This window comes from Mustelus asterias, unplaced genomic scaffold, assembly GCF_964213995.1.
Source record: "Mustelus asterias unplaced genomic scaffold, sMusAst1.hap1.1 HAP1_SCAFFOLD_211, whole genome shotgun sequence".
NCBI lineage: Eukaryota > Metazoa > Chordata > Chondrichthyes > Carcharhiniformes > Triakidae > Mustelus > Mustelus asterias.
Window position 1 is genome coordinate 703,035 of NW_027590198.1, and position 11,649 is coordinate 714,683.

Genomic DNA, 11,649 nt, shown 5'->3' on the forward strand with positions numbered 1-11,649 from the left:
TCAGCTGTGAACTGATGCTCGGGATCCAGCATAGTCTTATTAAGTGGTGGAGGGGGTTCCAGTGGTCAGACTGCATCACGCTTTGTCTCAGAGTTACTGGTTTCTGAGTGAAGTCGGAGAGCTCAGCGTTTCAGTTAGCGAGATGTTTTCTTGTGATTTGGCTGAGATTTGGATCCAGGACGAGGAGATGTTTGTGTCAATCTAACCGATAAAATCAACCCCATTTGTCATGCAGATTTGAACTTGTATCCCCATCTCTATTGGCAGCGCTTTGCAGCCTATCACTGTCCTTCACTATCTGTGTTTGTTCTTGAACTGTTGCCCATGTGACATTTCCAATTCGGACACAAATATAGATCTCACTCCACTGCTTCGGACAGAGCTGTTTTCGATCAGGAAACAACTCAGGTCTCTTACATGGATTATCAAAAACTTTAAATCTTAGCATATTGAAGCCGATCAATGACCCTGAAAGCGCCAAATCCGAAGCACTGGACCACGAGGATTTCATTCTCCTGGTTCTCCCATAGACTGAATACAGGAATTCCACAGTGCCAATTATTCACAGTCGCATTCTCCTTCCAGTCTTGTACACGTTGTTCAGCTTTGAAAGTATTCATCTTTTCACATTAGCTTCCAGTGTGATGAAAGCAGATCAGTGATGAGCTGAAGTTTTTCAACAGATTTACCACAATAAGGTTTATAACAAACATTACTCTTTGAATGTGGTGAGATGCAGTGAAATTTAATGCAGTAGAAGGTAACTCACTCATTCTGATAGTTGGTACCAGCAATTGCAATGTAAATATGATGTCGAGATACCGGCGTTGGACTGGGGTGGGCACAATAAGAAGTCTCACAGCATCATGTTAAAGTCCAACACGTTCATTTGCTTCGATAATAAAATCAATTTGCTTTATTTGATCAGCGCCCCGAAAGCTCCTGAATCCAAATAGACCTGGTGTTGTAAGACTTCTCAATGTAAATATGAATTGTTGTGGGTAATTGACAGGATTGTGGAATGGGGCAGATTTTTCCTTCTTCCTGTTCAACCTGCCACAAGTATCTCTCCCGTTTTCGACCAGGAAGCAACATCCACTCTCCTTAATTCATGTGTTGCACGAGAGCAATGAATCATCATTCCCTATCCGCGAATCGAACCCAAACCGTGGCAGTGAAAGCAGCGAATTCTATCGACGAAACCAACACGGAAATTGAAGTGACCTGAGCATTATTGAGCAATTGTGGGCGTGTGTGTGCGTGTGTGATTTGGGAGAAAGGTCACGTGCTCTCAGGTAATCCCTGATGAATGAAGCCTCCGACCTCGTTATCGCTGAGCTTTTTGTGTTCTTGAGAAATCGTCCTCTGGAGCTGATGCAATGAGGCGAGGAGAGTAACTCACTGCACCGTCTGCAATGTGATTGCGGTGCGATTTGCTGAAAGCTGTTAATTTTATAAAAATAATCTTTTTGCGAATTGCAAATGAAATGCCCTTCAGTCCCCGGTAAGAATTCGCACAACACCAAGTTAAAGTGCAACAGGTTTGTTTGAAATCACGAGCTTTCGGAGCACAGCTCCTTCATCACTCATGCTGAGGATTCACCACATTTTTCTGTGTTTAAATGAAAGCAATAGATATCGCGTCAATTCCCCGGTATCCTGAGTGTACGACACTGATTTCCACAGTACACTGCTTTAAATGTTTGTTTTCAATGTGAAATTAAGTAGTTTGATTCCATGTGAAGCATTTAAACTTACACTCTTCCGGGAAGATGGTGACATAGTGGTAAAATCAGTGGAGTATGAATCCTGTGACCCAGGCTCACAGGTCACGATCCCAAAGCAGTCTAGAACTGAAACGGAATTGAAAGCTCGTCTCCGTAATGAAGCTTTGTTTCCTGATTGTCATGAAAACACATCTTGCAGAAGGAAATCTGCCATCATTCTCCTTTCTGGCCTCCATGGGACTCCAGAGGAAAGGCAATGTGATTGACTCTTAACTGCCCTCTGAAATGGCCCAAAATACCCAGTTCAGAGGGAAATAGGGATGGAAAACAAATGCTGGCATTGACAACAAAATATATATTGCATTAGCAGCATTTTATGAAATGATTAATTCTCATTTTGTTTCATTTCATGTGAAACAGGGTGATATATTCCAGTGTCTTATTATTTAAAACCTCAACCTTTCAACAGTTCAAACAGGTAAGATTCAGTCAGAGAAAAGTGAACCACTGTGATCCAAACCTCGGTTTTGTAGTTGCTCCGTATCCCACCTCAAAACAGAAAATGTTGGAAGGACTCATCGGCTTCAAGAGCTTCTGTGGAGAGGGAAAGAGAGTGAATGATTCAGGTTGCTGACCTTTGACCCTAACTGGAAAAAAGTAGTGATTTAATGATTTTCAAACAAGTACAGAGTCAAGGAAAATAGAGAGGGAGAGGAGGAAAGAACAAACGGTATTTTGATCGGATGGAAGGCTGGAGTGATTGAATTACAATGGAGATGATTATTGTTCCCACTGACAATCTCGCAGATCTGGGTTTGAATCTCATAATAAATGAGAACAAAACCTCGCTTGGAGTTCAGCGCGAAACTCCCCGCCTTCCAGTGTACCGGAGGCAGTTTTCAGTCACAAACCCACAACTGTGAGATAAACAACGCAGAAAGGAGAAAGACTCAGTTTGAGCGGTGACACTTCTCGAGGAACGGAGATCGTGAATTCACCCAGGAATGAGGCAAATTTTGAAACCAATGTCGCCCAACGTGGGGCTCGAACCCACGACCCTGAGATTAAGAGTCTCATGCTCTACCGACTGAGCTAACCGGGCACATGCATTCAAATCATTTCCATAACCTAAAATGCATGGAGACAACTATGGATTTTTCATCTGGTGTCTCAGCTTGTTCTGATTTCAAAGTTTGCAATGAATCCACCGACAGAATCCCCAAAGTTCCTATCCACTCCTCTCAATCATTAATTACATTATTCACATCTTCCAATTCTTAGCTTCACCTCTCCCAAATATTCCAAACTCCTCTTACATCATTCACCTTATTATTCTTTGTTCTTAATAATTTAGCCAGGGGTGGGGGGAACTCAACATTTACACTGTCTAACTGTTTCCCAGTTTCCGACTTTGCAGTAAGATCAACTCTGATAATTCTAAACTCCAGAGCGAACAGACTCATCCCACTGATTCTCTCCTCCCAGGAGAAACTCATAAATCAATCCAGTGAACCTCGGTTACACACAGACAGCTAAATAATGGACAGAGCAAGGAGCAAAATATGTCAACGTAATAAAAACATAGACAGAGAGTCTGAGGGAGATATATAGAGACAATGAAAACCAGAAATAGCGAGTGCGGTACACATCCACAACCCACGAATGAATAACAATAGACACACAGCCAGCTGTCTCAACCAACAAACATGGGGTCCTCTAAACTGGTGACCAGAGATAAAGTGAATGGCCACAAGCATATTAACCTTTTAATGTCTTGATTTTCTTGTGTGAGTGTTGTGTTGATAGATTGCCTGCACTGTGTGATCAGGTTCTCAAACTAAATCCCACCTAAACCAATCCCAACGTTTGCACTGCAAATACATTTATAAAACCTATGACTTGTCCAATACGAAACAACAGCTGATTGAGGGATCTAGCCCGACTTGTGAACCCGAGATCGCTCACACGTTTGTGGTTGTTTACTCCCCAGGCCCGAGTAATACCACTCGTCCAACGAGCCTCTGCTGAGGATGTTGTTCAATAAAAATATTTCCATTGACATCCAAAGCTGCTCAGACTTCTGCAGTGAAAGGTGAAAATGCTGGAAAAACTCAGAAAGCCAGACAGCTTGTGTGCACAGGAAAACACATCTTATATTTTAGCACCATAACCTTTCATTGGGAAGAACTGGGAATTTCTAGAAATGTAAGAAGTTTTAAACAAGTGTTATCCAGCAGCATAACAAGAGGGTTTGTGGCCTCTTGCGGGTGTAAATCAGGAGAGATTAAATGAGGGAAACAAAGAAATTTAAAGTAATTAAACCACAGAATGGGGCCATTCCTCAGTCCCTTACAGGACGCAGTTGTGGTGAGGATGAAGGGGAACCTGTGGATGTAATGTACGTAGATTACATTGGAGCCACAGTGATGAGTTGGTGGGTTTTGAAAATTGAAAGTTACACTTAGGAACATAGAATTAGGAGCAGAAGTGGGCAAATTCACCCCTTCGAGCCTGAACCGCCATGCAATCAGTTCATGATTGATCTCTCCCTGTTCTCAAATCCACCTCCCTACCTGTTCCAATATCCCCTCATCCCTTGACTTATCAGGAATAAATCTGTCTCTTTCTTGAAATCATTTAATGATTCAGACTCAACCGTGCTATGGGGCAATGCATTCCACAAATTCATGACCCTCAGTGAGAAGCAGTTCCTCCTCATCTCAGTTTTAAATCTACCACCTCTCAACCTATACATTTGACATGGTGTTCCCGATTGCGCATAAGAAAAAAGATTTTACTTTCTTCAATCCTATTTAGAATTTTATATACCACGATCACTTCAGCATATTGTGGGACTATTTCACCTCACTGTCGATTTCATGTCCCAGCAAGCACAATTGGTGTTGTCATTAGATGAAGCAGTCACTTATGTTCCACCCAAACTGGGCACATTAAGGGATATATGGTAAGTCATTTTGAAAAACACAGTTCACCCGTGACCCTGGGAGTCCAGTACTCCCCAGTGTTGTTTGTTTTCAATTCCCGCTCAGGAAACGATCATTTATAGGTCTCAGCAAACTATTAAAAAATAACCTGATTGACTATCTGATCGAAAGCAGATCTACTAATATCAGCCGAGTGAGTTTTGCAAGTCTACATCACAGCTGGAAATGTCACATGTGCAACAGTCAAGAACAAACACAGTAGCAGAAAGATAGTGATAGGCTGCAAAGCGCTGACAATTGAGATGGTGATGGAAGGTAACATTTGGATGTTAAAAAGGTCAGATTTTGGCGTTCACACTGAATTATTCACCTTTCCCCTCACTCTGCGACGAAAATATTTGGAAAAGTTTCTCTCTCGTTTCAAACAGTCGAAAGTGCAATTAATAACTGTAAGTGGAATGTCTGTTGTATGTTGTCACTGATTGAATGTATCACTGGGATGGAAACAGAAGGTGCCATATTGCAACAGAGACTTGCTTGTGGTGAATGTAGTCTGGCCTGGCGCGAAAAATAAAGCAATACATGCAGTGTGTGTAAAGCAAGTTGTAAAACAGGCGAAAAGCAGCTGGTCTGGTGGTCAGAGTTTGACACTTTCACTGCTGTTTGGATTGGTGGTCAGGTAATGGACATTTGTTGCTCTCATCCAAACCGTAAAAACAAAAGTCAGTTATTGCCTTGTGGAACATATAAAACACAATCTCGCCTCATGTCCTGAAGTGAAGACTGAGCAAATTCAACAGGAGGTTTTTTCTTGTCATTTCTGGCAGGATAGTGGGAACCAGACAAGGTTAAGGGCAGTTTAAATGATGCTGGTCCTTCACTGCAGCTCATTCTGTTTCTGACTGGATGTGATTCCTGCTTGTTACAGAGTTCAGGATAAATTGATTCAGTAAAGGAGCAGGCTCAAGCCGACTGATGGACTGTCGCAGCTCCATTGCTGCTAATTTCAATAACGATACAAGTAAAGGACACAGCTGCTTACGTGGTAACGTAGCCGAGTAATCTAAGCCAGTGGCTGAAGGTCCAGTCTCTACGGAGTTGTTGTGTTCGACTGCAGCCACTGCCAGAATGGGTTTGAGTTTTGGTCCCTGCAGTTGAAGTCCAGCATTTCAGATTGAATGCAAGAGTTTGTGCCGTGTCGTTTTTGGCATGAAGAAAGAGGAGCGACAGAGCAATGTAAACAGGTGTTGAGGTAAAGGAACGAGTGTGGAAGGACTGGAGCAAATTATCGTGGATTCTGGAATCGGAAACAAAAAGAGAAAATGCTGGAAAATCTCACCAGGTCTGGCAGCATCTGTAAGGAGTGAAGAAAGCTGACATTTCGAGACCAGATGACCCTTTGTCAAAGCTGGGAGGAGTGGAGCTGCTCCGATGGAGAATACAAACGGGAACACCGGTTGAATGGCTGTCTGTCGAAATAAACAGCAGGATTGCAAACATTGAGACTGCAGTCCCGGCCCAGGGGATGTATTGGGATTTTCTAACTGAGGTTCAAATCCTATCATGTGCGCTTCCCGTCATTCCTCATTGTGACTTTTTTTTAATTGAAAGTTATTGGAAATGAAGCAATGGGTGCAGAGATGATCAACTCACTCCATATTTGTCACATCAGCGTCACTGAGGGTCCAGTGATCAGCGTCGGCGCCGTGACGCGGTTTCGATTCCCAGTCTCGGAGTGAATAAATTTTTGTTCATTTCTTCATTCAATAAAAACAGCGTCCGTGAAGGGAACAACAAGCTAAATCTTCCAGCTGGATGAACTTGTATCAGAGCTGGAAAAATCAGAGATGTAACATTAACGATAAACTCTGAAGAAGAACCACATGTCACACACAACATACATGTCAAGTACATACACAATACACATGTCAAATCATGTCACTTTCAACTTCTGTCTTTTAACTTCCGGCTCTCCACCTCAGACATTTCCACATTCATCAAAAATCTCCGTCCTCAAACCCCATCCTGGTCCTCAATCCACGGATAATGCTGCACTTAGTGGCAGCTCCTTGCAGCGTTTGGCTCCATAGCTCAGTGGTTAGAGCACTGGTCTTGTAAACCAGGGGTCGCGAGTTCAATTCTCGCTGGAGCCTACGGGCAAAGTTTAGCTGATAGAAGATGTAGGAAAAGGGAAGAGAGTCGAAAAGTCAAACAAGAGATAAGTCGAGGTTCAGATCGGGTGTTATTTTGGAAAGCGAAAAGATATGTCCTTCTTCGTTAAAAAATCGAAAGAGCAGGACATATTTGAAGAGCTAAAATAGGTTAGTGTCGATATTGAGAATAGAATAGATGCATTTGTACAAGGAATGCATAAAGCTGGCATGGAGGTGCAGGCAATGATTGGAAGGAAACTTGCATTTTAGTCTTTATTGACGGCAGACTGGAGTCCAAGTATAACGAGGTGTTGCTGCAGTTGTACAGAGTTTTGTTGAGACCACATGTTGAATATTCTGTGCAGATATGATATTCACATTTAATAAAGGGTTTATTTGCATTGGAAACGGTGCAGATAGGGTTCAGCAGATGATCCCTGGGATGAGGGAGTTGTCGTATGATGAGAGGCTGAGTGAATTGGGCTGAAAGTCTCTGGAGTTTGGAGGAATGAGAGGCGATTTCATTAAACCTACACAAGTCTGATTGGGTTTGACAGGGTGGAGGCTGAGAGATTTCTTCTGCTTGTCGGGAAATCTAACCCACGGCAGTACAGTCTCAGGAAAATGGGCTGATCATTTCGGCCTAAGATAAGGCGAAATTACTTCACTGAAATGGTTGTGAATCTTTGAAATTCCCTATGCCAGACAGTTATGGAAACTCCATCATCGAATACATTTAAGGTTGGGATAGACAGGTTTCTGGCCTCTCGGGGAATTCAGGGATACGGGGAGCTGGTGAAAAACTGAGTTGTACCCCAAGATCAGCCATAAGAAGCTATTTTATTCAAATAACCAAGAACTTGAAGGAAACAAGTAAAACATGTTAATTAAGGTACTGCCCTTCATTGACTGGAAAGTGCTTTGTGACGTCCGCTGGTCGGGATAGGTTCTATATAAATGCAAATATTTCATGATCTTCAATCCTCGTCCTCTGTTACTGAGCCCAATCAGTGGGAACAGTCTGTCCCTCCCTGCTCTATCAAACGGCTGTTTTCCATGTTAGAAGGGATGAACCATTACACCACAACAACACTGTGGGGTAAAATAATAAAATATACATGTTTAGATTTGTAAACGATGCCATCATTTGGTCTTTCTGTGTCAGGTTTGGTGAAAATTGAATTGGCGTCTGACTTGCAGCCAACACGCTGTCACCCTGATTTAGGATGCCATGTAAGCTTCATTTTCGTCAGTGTCTGTGGCGCAATTGGTTAGCGCGTTCGGCTATTAACCGAAAAATTGATGGTTCGAGACCATCTAGGGACGGGGCTTTCACTTTTTTTTCTCTCCATCTGCTTTCATTGTCTCTCGGTTTTTGAGTGTCACTGAGTCCTTGGGCAACACTAAAAAAAAACTTATCGTGTGTTTCTGCCTCTACTGTTAGCCGACGTTAGTTTATTGAACATTTATCTCCAACATCTTATTTGTAACAATTTATATATTTCAAATATTATTAAACTCAATAACTGAACTCGAAACTTTAACCCATGTTTTATCTTGGGTTTCCATTTTCCTGAACACTCCCCTTCTTTCTCAGATTTCTCAGGAATCCGTCTGTCGCAACCTGAAATGTGTTCAATAAGGAAAATACACAGCAAGTCGGCAAAGATCAGTGGAATGAGGACTGAGTTAAACTTTCACCAGAATGCTGTTTTTATAATTGCAAAGTCCTGAGATTTAGAGCAGATAGTGCACATGGAAAAGGGTTGTTTGATAGAGCAGATAGGGACACACTGTTTCCACTGACGAGGGTCAGTAACCAAAGGATTGGGATTAAAGATAATTAATGAAAGACCGACTTGTATTTATGTCGCGCCTTTCCCGGTTGCTGGACGTCACAACGCGCTGTGCAGCCAATGGAAGACAGTTCCAATTGAAAAAAAAAGGATCAGCTTGACAAGGAAGAGTGCATTCGGATTTGAACAGAGGACCTCTTGATCTCCAGTCAAATGCGCTACCGCTGAGCTACACCCCCTCAGTCGCCAGCTGGTTCACGGGATCCAGCATATTCTTATTAAGTGTGGAGGGGGATCGAGTGGTCAGACTGCATCCCGCTTTGTCTCAGAGTTACTGGTTTCTGAGTGAAGTCGGAGAGCTTAGTGTTTAAGTTAGCGAGATGTTTTCTTGTGATTTGGCTGAGATTTGGATCCAGGTCGAGGAGATATTTGTGTCAACCTAATCGATAAAATCTACCCCATTGTCATACAGATTTGTATCCCCATCTCTATTGGCAGCGCTTTGCAGCCTATCACGGCCGTTCACTATCTGTGTTTATTCTTAAACTGTTGCCCGTGTGACATTTCCAATTCAGACACAGAATTATAGATCTAACTGCACTGCTTCTGACAGAGCTGTTTTCGATCAGGAAGCAATTCAGGTTTGTTGAACGGATTATGAAAAACTTTAAATCTTAGCATATCGAAGCCGATCTATGACTCTGAAAGCGCCGAATCCTAACCACTGGACCACCAGAATTTCATCTTCCTGATTCTCCCAGAAACTGAGTACAGGAACATGCACAGTGCCAATTACTCACGGTTGCACTCACCTTCCAATCTTGTGCACGTTGTTCAGCTTTGAAGTTGTTCATATTTTCACATTAGCTTCCAGTGTGATGAAAGCGGAGCTGTGATAAGCTGAATCGTTTCAACAGATTTACTACAATAAGGTTTATAACAAACATTACTCTTTGAATGTGGTGAGCTACAGTGAAATTTAATGCAGCAGAAGGTAGCTCACTCATTTTGACAGGGGGTGCCAGCAATTGCAATGTAAATATGATGTCGAGATACGGACGTTGGACTGGGATGGGCACAATAAGAAGACTCACAGCATCATGTTATAGTCCAACTCGTTCAATTGCTCCGATAAAATAAATTTGCTTCATTTTATTAGCGCCCCAAAAGCTCTTGATTCCAAATCGATCCGGTGTTGTGAGACTTCTTAATGTAAATATTAATTGTTGTGGGTAATTGACAGGATTGTGGATTGGGGCAGATTTTTCCTCCCTGCTGTTCAACCTGCCACAAGTATCGCTCCCGATTTGGATCAGGAAGTAATACCCACTCTCCTTAATTCATGTGGTGCACGAGAGCAATGAATCATCATTCCCTGACCGGGAATTGAACCCAGACGATGGCACTGAAGGCGGCGAATTCTAACGACTAGACCAACAAGGAAATTGAGGTGGCCGGAGCATTATTGAGCAAGTGTGCGTGCGTGGGTGTGTGCGTGCATGCATGTGTGCGTGTGGTTTAGGAGAAAGGTATCGTGCTCTCGGTCAATCGCTGATGAATGAAGCCGTCGACCTCTTTATCGCTGAGCTTTTTGTGTTCTTGAGCAATCGTCCTCTGGAGCTGATGCAATGAGGCCAGGAGAGTAACTCACTGCACAGTCTGCAATGTGATTGCGGTGCGATTTGCTGAAAGCTGTTAATTTTATAAAAATCATCTTTTTGCGAATTGTAAATCAAATGCCCTTCAGTGCCCGGTAAGAATTCTCACCAGCTAAAAGTGCAACAGATTTATTTGGAATCTCTAGCTTTCGGAGCGCAGCTCCTTCATCACTCACACTGAGCATTCACCACATTTTTCTGTCTTTGAATGAACGCAATCGATATCTCATCAATTCCCCGGTATCCTGAGTCGCTGACACTGATTTCCACAGTACACTGCTTTAAATCTTATTTTTTCAATGTGAAATTAAGCGGTTTGTTCCATGTGAAGGATTTACACTTATACCCTTCGGGGATGATGGTGACGTAGTGGTAAAATCAGTGGAGTATGGGTCCTGTGGCCCAGGCTCACAGGTCCCGATCCCACCACAATCTAGAACTGAAACGGAAGTGAAAGCTCGTCTCATTAATGAAGCTTGTTTTCTGATTGTCATGAAAACTCATCTGGACCTTTTGCAGAAGGAAATCTGCCATCCTTCACCTTTCGTATCCATTGGACTCCAAACCCAAGGCAATGTGATTGACTCTTAACTGCCCTCTGAAATGGCCCAGCAAAATACTCAGTTCAGTGGGAAATCGGGGTGAATAACAAATGCTGGCATTGACAATGAAATATATATTGCATTCGCAGCATTTTATGAAATGATTAATTCTCATTTTGTTTCATTTCATGTCAAATAGGGTGACATATTCTGGTGTCTCATTATTTAAAACCGCAGCCCTTTAACTGTTCAAACAGGTAAGATTCAGTCAGAGAAAAGTGATCCACTGTGATCCCAAACAAGGTATTGTAGTTGCTGCAAATCCCACCTCAAAACAGAAAATCTTAGAAGCACGCATCAGCTTCAACAGCTTCTGTGGAGAGGGAAAGAGAGTGAATGATTCAGGTTGCTGATCTTTGACCCTAACTGGAAGAAATTGGTGATTTAATGGTTTACAAACACGCACAGAATCAAGGAAAATAGAGAGGGAGAGGCGGAAAGGACAAACGGTATTTTGATCGGATGGAAGGCTGGAGTGATTGAATTACAATGGAGATGATTATTGTTCCCACTGACACAATCGCGCCGATCTGGTTTTGAATCTCACAATAAATGAGAACAAAACCTCTCGCTGAGTTCAGCGCTAAACTCCCCGCCTTCCAGTGAACAGGAGGCAGTTTTCAGTCACAAACCCACAACTGTGAGATAAACAACGTCGAAAGGAGAAAGACTCAGTTTGAGCGGTGACACTTCTGGAGGAACGAAGATCGGGAATTCACCCAAGAATGGGGAAAATGACGCCCAACGTGAGGCTCGAACCCACAGTCC

At 42.7% G+C, this 11,649-nt stretch overlaps 3 non-coding genes across 3 annotated transcripts; 2 read left to right on the forward strand and 1 right to left on the reverse strand.

The window, feature by feature from the left end:
* Positions 1-2,756: 2,756 nt before the first annotated feature.
* Positions 2,757-2,829, reverse strand: trnak-cuu (transfer RNA lysine (anticodon CUU)). The gene has a single exon. It is a non-coding gene; the product is annotated as a tRNA-Lys (tRNA).
* A 3,923-nt stretch (positions 2,830-6,752) lies between these two features.
* trnat-ugu (transfer RNA threonine (anticodon UGU)) lies at positions 6,753-6,825 on the forward strand. Its single transcript has one exon. It is a non-coding gene; the product is annotated as a tRNA-Thr (tRNA).
* Positions 6,826-8,077: 1,252 nt separating this feature from the next.
* Positions 8,078-8,151, forward strand: trnan-auu (transfer RNA asparagine (anticodon AUU)). The gene has a single exon. It is a non-coding gene; the product is annotated as a tRNA-Asn (tRNA).
* The last annotated feature ends 3,498 nt before the right edge of the window (positions 8,152-11,649 follow it).